Source organism: Chrysochloris asiatica, unplaced genomic scaffold, assembly GCF_000296735.1.
Source record: "Chrysochloris asiatica unplaced genomic scaffold, ChrAsi1.0 scaffold00365, whole genome shotgun sequence".
NCBI classification, from domain to species: Eukaryota; Metazoa; Chordata; class Mammalia; order Afrosoricida; family Chrysochloridae; genus Chrysochloris; species Chrysochloris asiatica.
Window position 1 is genome coordinate 475,481 of NW_006408883.1, and position 14,178 is coordinate 489,658.

The following is a 14,178-nucleotide window of genomic DNA, read 5'->3' on the forward strand; positions in this document are numbered from 1 at the left end:
TATTCCTTTATATGTGGTTCAGAGTTCTGGGACCATCCCCTGAGCCTGCTTGGTCGGGTATTCTGTGTTGTTGTTGGCGGAGCTCTCTGCTATACGTCCACCGATCCGCCATCTTGTTTGTTCTCTCTGACAATCACTTTTGTGGGTTCACAATCTGCCATCCTTCTGCTTCAACTTTTATCCTTAAAACATATTGGCTGTCAATGTTATCTCTTATAAACAGAAAGAAAGGAAGGAAAGAAGAAAAAGAAGGAAAGGAAGAGAGAAAGGAGAAGAGAAATGACTCAGGTTGAAATGAGATGTGAGAAGTATGGCTAACACCTCTGAGCTAGACACTGCTGTTTCTCTGTGTGATAGCTAATGACAGTGCTTGCATAATTAAGGGCTCAGCACTAGAGAAGTGACTCTCATGGGGAGTAGAAAAACTATCCCCAATACAGAGACCAGTGTGGGTTCTTTTTGTCTCCTTTATACTTGCTACCCGCATAAGTTGGTAGTTTGAATTCACCAGCCACATCACTGTCGAACGGTGACGATTTCTGCCCCTGTGAATGTTTACAATCTTCAGAAACCTTATGTAGGATCTCTCTCAATCGGAACTGACTCAAACAGCACTCAACAAGAACAACCACCTGGACACACAATTCCAGTCTGCGACTGTAGGTATCTTGGTCAACTTTATGTTACTTCTGATAGATAATGAACCATAGCCAACAAAAGCTATAAATTACCGATGCAGACTCTCTTAAATTTTCATCTTTTTCTTTCTAGTCTCCAATCTTACCTTTTCTACCTTTAGGTTATCTGTGTTAAAACGATTATCACCTCTTTTAATATCATTCATTACCTCTAATTTGTACAGAAGAAAATATTTCTGCTTATTTCTTACACTATTCCTGAACTTTGCACCCTCACTGATAGCTATACAAAACCTCATTTATAACTCTTTATGTATTCTATTATGAACATTAAAGTATCTGTCTCTTGTGAACTGTAAACCATGTGATGAAAAGTATAATGCTTTATTCATCCTTTTAAGCCCAGAACCAAACATGAGTAGGTGTTCATTGGAGGTTGTTTAGGGCAGGCAGAACTGTGTATTGTCTATTGACACCTGTTTCTTTATATTACCAAATCTATATTATGGTACTATAGAAACTGATTGGTGTTGTTGTTAAGTACAGTCCAGTCAATTCTGACTCATAGTGACCTGTATAGGGTTTCTGAGGAGCGACTAGTGGGTTTGAACTCCCAAACTTGTGGTTTGCAGTCCAGTGCTGATCCTACAGCGCCACACAGAAAGCCCAATAGATACTGATATTATTTTTAAATTACATCTTCTTTTTAGATGGGAAGAAGGGAGGTATTGTTAATTTTTAAATCAAGACCAACAATTTTAGTGACAAATCTAGAACTTCAATTAATGTGAAAACAAATGTTATGAGGGAATGGCATCTGACCTCCTTAGACTTCTGACCTCCTCAGGGGTGGAGCAGGGGAGATATGAGGAGAATCACCTTAGCATTAGCCAGAGGCCAATTTCTATGAGGAGGAGGTCAAACATGTCTCCACCTTCCAACCTTCTTCAGCAAATTTTGACACTTACCAATTCACATTCTATTTCTCTGTTGGGTTCAATAATTCACTGAATTCACAGACAATACTCATGATTATGGGGCTTATGGAAATTAACAGATTACAATTCAAGATCAGAAATATTCAGACTATATTTCTTTAATCAGGACAACCTTTACTCAGCCATACCAGCAGACAGATCACTCTCTGGGATTTGACCTCTGAGCCATGAGGTCCCTTGGTCTCTGTTTTGCTCTGGAAATGTTACAAAGCTTGTTTAGTGCTACCAATGGAATCCAAAAGTGTATGCTGCTTCACCATAAACCTCAGCCTGAATGTGCTCAGCTCTAGCTCCATAAATTTGCAAACCTAGCTACCCTAGTTAAGTGCTTAGAGGCAACCCATTTCATAAACCTACCACCTTCCAGAAGGCACACAACATTATTGTCCCATGTTCAGGGAAGCCTGCCATTCTGTCTCATGCTCTCGATCTTGTTTCTGCTGTCTCCATTCCTCTGATATCAGAGCTCCCTCCTGGATTGAGGACATTCAATGTGCAGGGATCTCCAAGATCAAAGGACTAACTCCTGGCTTTTCTCGTTGATGGTAGGGAGATCCCTCTCCTGCTACTGAGATGGTTCATTTTATACCCAGAAAGATGGCAAAATCAACCAATTCCCATATTAAATTTTTATGTTTTTACAATCACAATTAACCCTGTTAATAATCACTCACCTGAATCTTATAATCTTCTCTACATCATCTCCGACTTTCTGTTACCTAAAGTCATCAGAAAAAAAGAGGAAATACATCTAATTTACATGCTCTCACCCAGTCGTTTGAAGGGAGTTTCAAAGACTATTGCTAGAAGACCCATATTAAATAATAATTGCACCCCAGTTATTGTTGTTATTTCTAAGTGCCATCAAGTTGTTTGCAACTCATAGTGAACCTGTATAGGGTTTCCAAGGAATATCTGGTGAGTTTGAAGAACCAACCTTATGGTTCAAACTGACCTTTTGGTGTAGTGCTTATTCTACAGCACCACACCAGTGCCACAATTATCATTATTTACTGTTGACTGTTAGCATTATTAATCATCTTAAAATGCTATGAGAAATGACTGGAGTCAAGGTTTTAGTTGAAACCAGTGAAAGCAAGACTAGCTCTAGCAACGGAAAAATTTGTTACAAGGTTATTTATTGGAAGGAATTAGGGGAGAAGTCAGAGGTTCAATAATATTGGGAAGCTTACAGAGACTCAGTAGCTCAAGAAAATGAGTACCAGTAAGATCTTGAGTCAGAAAAAATCTCTCCCCAGGATGTTGCCTTTGGCGCCACCCCCACCAGATACCTGCAACTGCACCTGAATACTCACAGCTTCATGGTAGCTTAATTGGACACTTGCTGTGTTTTGAATCACTCCTTCAAGATTCAAAGTCCAAAAATAATTGCCTAATGTGCTGCACCTGTGTTACATAATAAATTTTCTGTCAGACGTTTGGGAGATAAAACATGTGTCCTCTCTAACATAAAGGAAGACCAAAACCAGGATTTGAGACTAATAAGATGTCAAATGTTTTCTAAAATGAGTTTCCATGAGATACTCAGTTACTGAGAATTCTGTTGCTAAAATCTTCATTCTTGGGACCTTGTTGTTGTGTGCCATCGACTCCTACATATAACAACCCTGTGTAGGGTTTCCAAGAGCAGCTGGTGGGTTTGAACTGGCAACCTTGCATCACACCAGGGCTCATAATTCATTTAGAGATTTACATGTTCAAATAGAGTAGGAACCAGAGCATTGTAAATTAATCTGCATTGGTAGTTTTTAAATGTGGGCAATGGTTTTAATTCAGAGCATTTTTTCCCCTACCTCTCTACAGATATAAAATAGAAGACACACACCTGTTACTGTTCAGGAATTTCACTTCAGGTTATTTGCTTGTTTGTGTATGTGTTTGTTTGTTTTACTCAAACATTTTGCATTCAACATCTGAGTCCTGGTGTGGCTCTAGGGGATAGTGCACCAGACTGCAAAGCCGTTTGAACTGCAAGGTTGACGGTTCAAGCTCATCAGTTGCTCCTCGGAAACCCTATACAGGGTTGCTATGGTTCGGAACCAACTCAAACACACTTATCAACATGTAAGAGTACAGTTTCCAATGACACATGCACTAAATTGTTCTATACCCATGCTAACTGAAAAGGGGGGGAAATGTTTTATAGGTTACAAGACTTGTTCATAAAAATATTCTTAGTCCATAATGGATAACAGAACTATTTTAAGATATGTGTCGTGGAGTTGGTTCCAACTCATAGCGACCCTGTACAGGGTTTCCGAGGCTGTAAATCTTTACAGGAGCAGAAAGCCTCATCTTTCTCCTGAAGAACAGCTGGTAGTTTCGAACTGCTGATCCTGAGGTCAGCAACATGATTCGGTAACCACTATGCTACCGGAGCTCCTATTTTAAGATTAGGAACTAAATTAAACTGTTCAACAACACGATTTGTTATGATATTTCAAGGATATTGGTTGGGGAAAGTTTATTTAATGAGAGGGAGAAGACATTATCTGTGACTTTTGTAGAGGATAGAACCATGCTCAGGAGAATGGAGCTGAATGAAGTTAGAAAGTAATAGTGGATAAAAGAAGTATTACACATGTGTGAGATTATTTGAAGTATGACTCAGTTTACTCAAGAAGTCAAATTTGGGAAGAGGAAGTGGGGGAAAATATGACACATGGTGGTGCTACTGTGAGTTAAGCATTGGACTTCTAACTGTAAGGTAAGTAGTTCAAACCCACCAGCCACCCTTTGGGAGAAAGATGAAGCTGTTTGCTTCTGTACAGATTTTTAGTTTAGGAAACCCTACATAGAGCAGCTATGAGTCAGCATCAACTTGATGGCTGTGGGTTTGGTTTGTTAGTTTTATATAATACCTGGGAAATGCTGCTTATTTAGCCACTAAGAATCACTACAGGCTTAAAACCATTGTTTGGAGAAGGTGATATACACAAGGCTGAGAAATTTATTCTTTATAGTCAAATACAGAAATTTATTCTTTATAGTCAAATTCATAAACTGGGAGGATATCCTCAAACCAGATATTCATCAACTAGGCGTCTGTTTTCTTGCACTTACTATAAAATATGATGCTTTTTCTTAGCAAAATTAACATTCATGGAGAGTTTTTTTTTTAAGAAACAAAGTAGGTGAGAAACATGTTAGCTAATCAATCCATTAAAACCTTCATTACTCTGAAATAATCAATACATTAAAACCTTCATTACTCTGAAATACTCCAAAAATACTATCATGTAACAAATGAAATCTAGTCTAGTTTTTTTTTTTTTTTTTTTTTTTAGTTTTTCTCATTTGCTATAGATGAAAACATAACCATATATCATGATGAGTATCAGTAGTCTGAGGAAAAAAATCTGTGCACAATAATCCCTTAAAGTGTGCATGTGCTATTTTGTTGACCATAAATCTAGTATTCTCCTGATTTTGATTCATACTAGGAAAAGTGTATTTGAAATTTTATATTGACACAAAAATTCTTTGTTTTGTTTTTGCTTGTTTTAATTCCAAGAGACTACCAATATTAGCATTTAAGGCAACATGATGGACATTTTTTTTTTTTTAATGTACTTTCTTATTGGGAAAACTCAGTGTATGCCAGGCTACATATGCTGGATTTCAGCCTTTTCTCATCCTCCTCAAACTTGTTCATTGATGCAGTGTAAAGCCAGCATAACCAGATGTGAATGTGCTCAAAGATTTTATAGAATATGCCAAAGGAAATATTATGTCCCTAACTTCATCATATTCATTTCTACATAGATGTAGATCATCATGTACTATTTATAGAATCAGAGCATAACACTCCAGAGATCGTGTTTTATACACAAAGAATATCAATAACAACTACCCTTTAAAGAAATTTCTTTTGCCAAGTACTGCATATTGTTGATGCTGTTAGGTACTGTCAAGTGGGTTATGACTCTATATAGGAGCAACTGGTGGGTCCAATGCTAATAATACAACAACACATAAGTATTGCATTAGGCATTAAACAAATATATCATTTATTTTTTCAAAAACTAATCTGAGGATGACAAACTTTTCTAGCTGCTAAAAGAAATTGTGCCCATTCCAAGGAGAGGTGACCCAACAGACTGCGGAAATCATCAGACAATATCTTTGATATCGCATGTGAGTAAATTTTCACTAATGGTAATACAGAAATGACTGCAAGCATACATTACAGAGAACTTCCAGAGGTTCAAGCCGGATTCAGAAGAGACCGCGGAACAAGGGATAGCATTGCTGATGTCTGGTGGATCTTGTCTGAAAAACTATCAGAAAGATATTTACCTGTGCTTTATTGACTATACAAAGGCTTTAGATTGTGTGGATCATGACAAGCTATGGACAACATTGCGAAATATGAGTATTCTGGAACATTTGTGTTCATGAGGAATCTGTACATGGACCAAGAGGCAGTTGTTCGAACACAACATGGAAACACTCAATGGTTTAAAATTAAGAAACGTGTGCAACAGGGTTGTATTCTTTCACCATACTTATTCAACCTGTATACTGAGCAAATAATCTGAGAAGCTTGGTTATATTAAGAAAAACGTAGCATCAGGATTGGAGGAAGACTCATTAACAACCTGCGATATGCAGATGATACAACCTTGCTTGCTGAAAGTGAAGAGGACTTTAAATATTTACTAATAAAGATCAAAGAGCACAGCCTTCGGTATGGATTACATTTCAATGTAAAGAAAACAAAAATCCTCACCAGTAGACAAATAAACAACATTCTTATCAATGGAAAAAAGATAGAAGTTGTCAAGGATTTCATTCTTCTTAGATCAACTATCAACACTCATGGAAGCAGCAGTCAAGAAATCAAACGACGTATTGCATTAGGCATATCTGCTGCACAAGACCTTTTTAAAATTTGAAGGGCATAGATGCTAGTTTGGGGAATAATGTACACCTGACCGTAGCCATTGTATTTTTCAATAACCTCTTATGTATGCGACTACTAGAATGTAAATAACGAAGGCGGTAGAAAAATTGATGCATTTGAGTTATGGTGTTGGAGGAGAATATTGAGAGTACCATGGGCTGCCAAAAGAACCAACAGATCTGTTTTGGAAGAAGTGCAGCCAGAGTGCTCCTTAGAGGTTAGTATGGCCAAACTTTGTGTCTCATACTTTGGACATATTGTCAGGATGGACAAGTCACTGGAGAACGATATCATGTTTGGTTAGGTGGAAGGTCAGAGGAAAAGAGGAAGACTCCCAGTGAGATGGATTGGAAAAGTGGAAGCATCAATGGGCTCAAGCATGGCAACAATGGTGTATTTTGGTCTATGACCGGGCAGTGTTTTGTTCTGTTGTGCATAGGGTAGCTATGTGTCTGTGCCAACTCAATTGCACCTAACAACAACAAAAGAAATTGTTTCTATTCTTTTCTTCACATACATAATTGTGCTCCTTAAAGATCTTTAGAGATGTTCAGGGATGTCTAGTGATCCACATATGCAATTATGACCTACATTTATTTGATTCAACTGCTTTGTGACTGTTTTGTGAAGAATGAGTATTTATTTCTTTTTCATCATATTTTAGCAATTCTAAATATCTGTGTCAGGGAGATTGTACCAGATTGTGAATGTCTGAAGCACAAGAAATAGGATATATATGTAAATATATAGAGACACATATATATGGTGGTGGTTGTGTGCCTTCGAGTTGGTTCCGACTCATAATGACCTTTTGCAGCACAGAATGGAATAGCGCCCTGTCCTGTGTCATAATCCTAAATATTACGCTTGAGCCAATTGCTGCAAATGCTGTATCAATCCTTCTCATTGGAGTCTTCATCTTTTTTCCTGACCCTCTATTTTACCAAGCATAGTATTCTTTTCCAAGGACTTGTCCCACTTGATAATATGTCTGAAGTATGAGAGGCGAAGTCTTACTATCCTGACTTATAAGGAATATTCTGGCTGTGCTTCCTCCAACACAAATTTATTTATTCTTCTGGCAGTCCATGGTTCTTTTAATCTTCTCCAACACCATAATTTAAGTGCATTAATTCTCCTGTGGTTTTCCTTATTCATAGTACAGTTCTCACATGCATATGAGGCTACTGAAAATGCCACGGCTTGGGTAAGGTGCACCTTAGTCCTCAAACTGATATCTTTGCTCTTGAATACTTTAAAGAAATCTTGTGCAACAGATTTGCCAATGCAAAACGTCAACTGATTCCTTGACTGATGCCTCCAGGAGTGTTGATAGGGATGTCACTAGACATCCCTGAATACCTCTAAAGATTTTTTTGGGAGCACAATTATATATATGAAGAAAAGAATATAAACAATTTATTTTGTTGCTGTTGTTGTTAGGTGCCATTGAGTCAGTACCAACACATAGTGACCCTATGCATAACAGAATGAAATGGTGTCTGGTCATGGACCAACCTCACAAACAAAATGAACCAAACAAAATGAAGTCTTTGACAACTTCAATCATTTCTCCATTGATTATGATATTATTTATTGGTCCAGTAGTGAGGGGTTTTCTTTTCTTTATACTGAAGTGCAACCCAGACTGTGGTCTTTGATCTTCATCAGTAAATATTTAATATCTTCTTTGCTTTCAGCAAACATGGTTATATTATCAGCATATCACAGGTTGCTAATGATTCTTCCTCCAAACCTGATGCCAGGTTCTTCATGTAATCTAGTTTCTCAGATTATTTACTCAACATACAGATATAATATGGGTGGAGAAAGAATATAACCCTGGCACACACCTTTCCTGATTCTAAAACATGCAGTGTCCCCTTGCTCTGTTTGAATGCCTGTCTCTTGGAATATGTTCAGTGTCCTCATAAGCCAAATTTAGTATTCTGGAATACCCATTCTTAACAGCATTAACTATAGCTTGTCATGATCCACACAAACAAAAGCCAATTCATAGTCACTAAAGCAAAGGTAAACATCTTTCTGGTATTCTCTGCTTTTAGCCAAGATCCATCTGATGTCAGCAATATCCCTGGTTCCACATTCTCATCTGAATCCGGTTTGAACTTCTGGCAGTTCCCTGTCAATATACTGTTGCAGCTGTTTTAAAGTTACCTTGAGCATAATTTTACCTGCATATGATATTGATATTTTTTGATGATTTCTGCATTTCATTGTGCCACCTATCTTTGGAATGAACACAAATATGGATATCTTCTAATCAATTGGTCAGGTAGCTATCTTCCAAACTTCTAGGCATACATGAATGAGTGCCTCCAGTGCTGCCTCAGTTTGTTGAAAGATTTCAATTCGTATTCTGTCAATTTAATGAGCCTTGTTCCCTGCCAATGCCCTCAGTGTACCTTGTACTTCTTACTTCAGTACCATTGGCTCTGAACCATATGCTACTTCTCATAACACTTGTCATTTCTTTTGGGTACAGTGACTCTGTGTATTCATTCCATCTTTTTTTGATGCTTTCTGTATCCATAATTCAATACTGTGTCCATAGAATCCTTCAATATTTCAAACCAAGGCTTGAATTTATTATACATTTCTTTCAGCTTGAGAAATGCTAGCATGTTCTTCTCTTTTGGTTTTCTAATTCCTGGTGTTTGCACATTTCTTGATAATACCTGACTTTGTCTTCTTGAGCTGCTCTCTGAAATTTTAAGTTAAATCCTTTACCTTCCCAGTTCTTTCATTTATAATTTTTTCTTACTTTATTACTCTGGGTACCAGGTTCATTTGCATATAAATTCACTCTATTATACCTACCTACAAACAGTTCTTCTTACCAGAAACAAATTAATGAACAAACTGTTGTATTACTTCTTGATCATCAACACACATCAATTCCAGAGATGCATGTAAAACATTTATTTCTTCTTGGATTATTTTTAAATCTGTACAGAATCAAGACTAGGCTCTGACAATCTCCTTTTCTTACTACTTTCCTCTTTATAGTCTCAGTCCTTCCCTCCCTGCCCTTAACTGGTGTCTTGATATTATCCTTGTGTCAATGTGTATGTAGAAACCATACACATCCTCTTATAGAAATCTCTCAAAATATTTTAGTGTTCATATATGGACTATGCCTTAAACTGTAGCAACAAAACACAATTTTCAACCAGAATTTAGAGGAGAAAAAAGCACATTGGGTAAGTGGGACAGAAAATCTTGTCCTGCTTATCAATGATAATGAAATAAGTGAAAAGTTGACTTCTCACATGTATCCTGTATAGACTAATAATTTTTCAAAACCTAAATTCTCCATGATCACTAACATCATTGCAAGTTCTATATTTTTGAATAAATTGCAATATTTGAAAAGTAGAGTTGGGATCAGAAAAGTTATACTTCAGTCTTATAATAGCATTCTTTCACTGCACATACATTCAACATGGTAAACTCTAGAAATAAGGTCTGCTTATTTTATAGAAGAAAAGCAATTGCACTATTATCATCAGTGCTGAGCTGTGAACTTCTAAAAAGTCCAATTTTATTCCACCTAATTCAGTGTCAAAATGCTGCAGAAATATCCTGATTTTTTTTATTGCTGGTGATGATGTATGAAGTGGAAAGCACATAGCATGACTTTCTAAGTGTTTAAGCTTGTATTACTGACTATATATTTTTTTAATGAACTTGATAACACAGTGAGTATGATAGGAGAGTTACTGATGAGGAATAACAGTGGAAATACCAAGATTTCAGCTTTATAGAGTCACACCTTTGGAAATACTGTACTTTTAATCAAAGATAGCTCAATACATAGAAAGGTTTTTGGAAAGTTACTATTACAGCATTCTTGAATAAATTAGCATGTTCCTTGAAAAAGTTTCCAGTGGGAGATATTTTAAATGAGAGGCAAGTTATCAAGGGGTATAAATCTCCATAGTTAGTTTTTGTTTGTTTGTTTTCTTTTTTGCTGTAAAACACAATTAGACTGCAATATGGCTTGTGCTCAACTATTTGTCAAAGAAAATATTGTACTCTGTATGAAGTGAAAGAAAAGGAGTTTTAATGAGGAATAATTCAGCTTTCTCAGGATTGTTGTTCTTGCACTTAAGTGCCATTAAGTTGGTTCCAACTCATAACCACTCTGTATATGATTTCCAAGGAGCCACTGGAGACTTTGAACCATGGACCTTGAGTTCAAACTAACCTTGCAGTCCAGTGCTTATTGCTTTGGATAACACTAAATAAAAATACAAAACCTACCTCAATTCAAACAGAGAGATAGGTCTTTACACTTAGAGAATAAAGAGAGGTAATGATTGATTATAGGTACAATCAACTTCAGTTTCGAAATGTAGAGGTTGGCTACTTGGCTTGAAAGGAGTAAATTACCTCCTAGATGAGTTACTTCAGCTAGTTTTGTTATAAACAAGTGCAGTAATAAACATGTTTTTCCTGAAAACAAATTTACATCCTGATACATTCTTCCCATGAACAAGTGATTTTCATCCTAACTTTTTATTTCCTGGAAATGCATGTTGGGCAAATAACTCTTAGTCTGGCATGAGTCCCTTCAACTTAAAAATATTCCATTTATATTGATGATAATTTGAAACTATGAAGTTGCTACTTTTATTGTTACCCACACTTCCAAGTCATGTTGATGTTGTCAGGTGCCATCAAGTCAGAACCGACTCATAGTGACCCCATGCACAGCAGAATGAAAGAATGTCCTATCCTGGGCCAACCTCACTACCGCTGCCACACATGAGTCCATCAATGATGCCATCTGGCCAATCCATCTCATTGGGGGTCTTCCTCTTTTTCTCTGACCTTCCATCTTACCAAGCATGATATCCTTCTCAAGCAACTGTTCCCTCCTGACAACATGTCCAAAGTATGAGAAATGAAGTTTAGCCATCCTGGCCTCAAAGGAGCACTCTGGCTGCACTTCTTCCAAAACAGATCTATTGGTTCTTGTGGCAGCCCATGGCACTTTTAGTATTCTCCTCCAACACCACAATTCAAAGGCATCAATTCTTCCACAATCTTCCTTATTCACTGTCCAGCTTTTGCATGCATATGAGGTTATTGAAAATACCATGGCTTGGGTTAGGCGCACCTTGGTCCTCAAGCTGTTGTTACATGCCATCAAAGTGGTACCAATTCATAGTGAGCCTATGCACAACACAATGAAACACTGCTGGATCCTATGCCAAACTCACATTCATTGCTACATTTTAGCTCATTGCTGATACCATTGTGCTAACCCATCTTGTTGGATGTCTTTCATTTTTTCTCTGACCATCCACTTTACCAAGCATACTATCTTTTTGCAAGGACTTCCCCATCTTGATAATGTGTCTGAAGTCTGAGACACAAAGTCTGGTCATCCTGGCTTCCAAGGAGCATTCTAGCCACACTTCTTCCAACACAAATGTGTTTGTTCTTTTTGCTGTCTATAATACTTTTCATATTTTCCTCCAACACCATAATTCAAATGCATCTATTCCTCTACAGCCTTCCTTATTAATTGTACAACTTTCACACCCATATGAAACTATTGAAAATACCATGACTTGGATCAGGTTCACCTTAGTTGTGAAAATGATCTTTGCTATTAAAAAAACTTAGAGACCTTGTGCAGCAGATTTGTCAAGTGCAATGTGTCACTTGATTTCTTGACTTCTACTTCCATGAGTGTAGATAGTGTATGTGAGCAAAATGAGTCTTTGACAACTTCAATCTTTTTTTCATTTATCATGGAAGTTTTATTGCTCCGTTTGTGAGGTTTTTTGTTTTATTTACATTGAGATGCAACCCATACTGAGGGCTGTGTACTTTTATTGTCATAAATAAATATTTTAAGTTCTCTTTGCTTTCAACACGAAAGGTTGTATCATCTTTGTATCACCAGTTGTTAAGAAGTCTTCCTCCAATCCTGATGCAAAGTTTTTGTTTTTATAATTCAGCTTCCTGGATTATTTGCTCAACATACAGATTGAACAAGCATGGTGAAAGAATACAACATTGGCACACACCTTTATTAATTTTAGACTATTCAGTGTCCCATTGTTCTGTTCAAACAATTGCCTCCTGGTCTATGTACTGGTTCCTTATGAACACAAATAGGTGTTCTGGAATACTCATACTTAGCAATGCTGTCCATAGCTAGTCATGATTCACACAATCGAAAGCCTTTGCATAAGTAAACATCTTTCTGGTATTCTCAGCTTTGAGCCAAGAACCATCTAACATTAGCAATTATATCCATTATTCTACATCCTCTTCTGAAACTGGCTTGTACCTCTGGAAGTTCTCTGTCAACGTATGGTTGCAGCCATTTTTGTGTTATGTTTAGCAAAATTTAACTTCTATATGATATTAGTGATATTGTCCAATGATTGCCACATTCTAATAGGTCACCTGTCTTTGGAATGGCCACAAGTATTGATCCCTTCCAGGAAGTTGCCCAGATAGTTGTTTTCCAAATTTCTTGGCATTGATGAGTGAGTGCCTCCAGTGTTACATCATTTTGCTGAAAGATTTCAATTTGTGTTCCATCAATTTTGGATGTCTTGCTTTATGCCAATATCTTCAATGCACCTTGGACATCTTCCTTCAACATCACTTTATCTCTTGATTATATGCTACCTCTTGAAATGGTTGCACATTGATGCTTTCTTTTTGATATAGTGACTGTATATTCCTTGTATCTTCTTTTGATGATTTCTGCATCTTTCGATATTTTGCCCATAGAATCTTACAATATTGCAAGTCAAGGCTTGAATTTTGTCTTCAGTTCCTTAGCTTGAGAAATGCTGAGCATGTTTTCATTTTTGATTTTCTAACTCCAGGTCTTTGCACATTTCATTATAGCATTTGACTTTGTCTTCTCGAGCTGCCCTTTTAAGTTTTGATTTCAGCTCTTTTATTTTCTTATTTGTTCCTTTTACTTAGCAGCTCTAGGCTGGACAGCAAGTTTCAGAGTCTCTTCTGACATCCATTTTAGTCTTTTCTTTCTTCTTAATGACTTTTTGCTTTCTTCCAGTATGGTGTTCTTGATGTCATCCCAGAACTCTTCTTGTCTTCAACCTCTAGTGTCTAATGCATCAAATCTGTTCTCAGATCATCTCAAATTCAGGTGGCATATATTCAAAGTCATAGATTGGTTCTCATGAACTTCTTTTAATTTTCCTCAGCTTCAGCCTGAACGTGCCTATGAGAAATTAATTGTCTTTTCCACAGTCTGCCCCTTGCCTTGTTTTGGCTGGTGATATGGAAATTCTCCACCATTTTTTCCCACATACATAGTCCACTTGATTTCTGTGTATCCCATCTGGTGAGGTCCATACATATAATCATCATTTATGTTGTTTATAAAAGGCATTTACAATGAAGGAATCATTGGTCTTACAAAATTCTGTCATGTCCTCCAGCATCACTTCTATCACCAAGGCCATATTTTCCAACTATTGATTCTTATTCTTTGCATTCCACTTGCCAGTAGTTATTAATACATCATGATTGCATGCTTCAACAATTTCAAACTGAACAAGTTGGTAGAATTCTTCTATTTCATCATCACTCG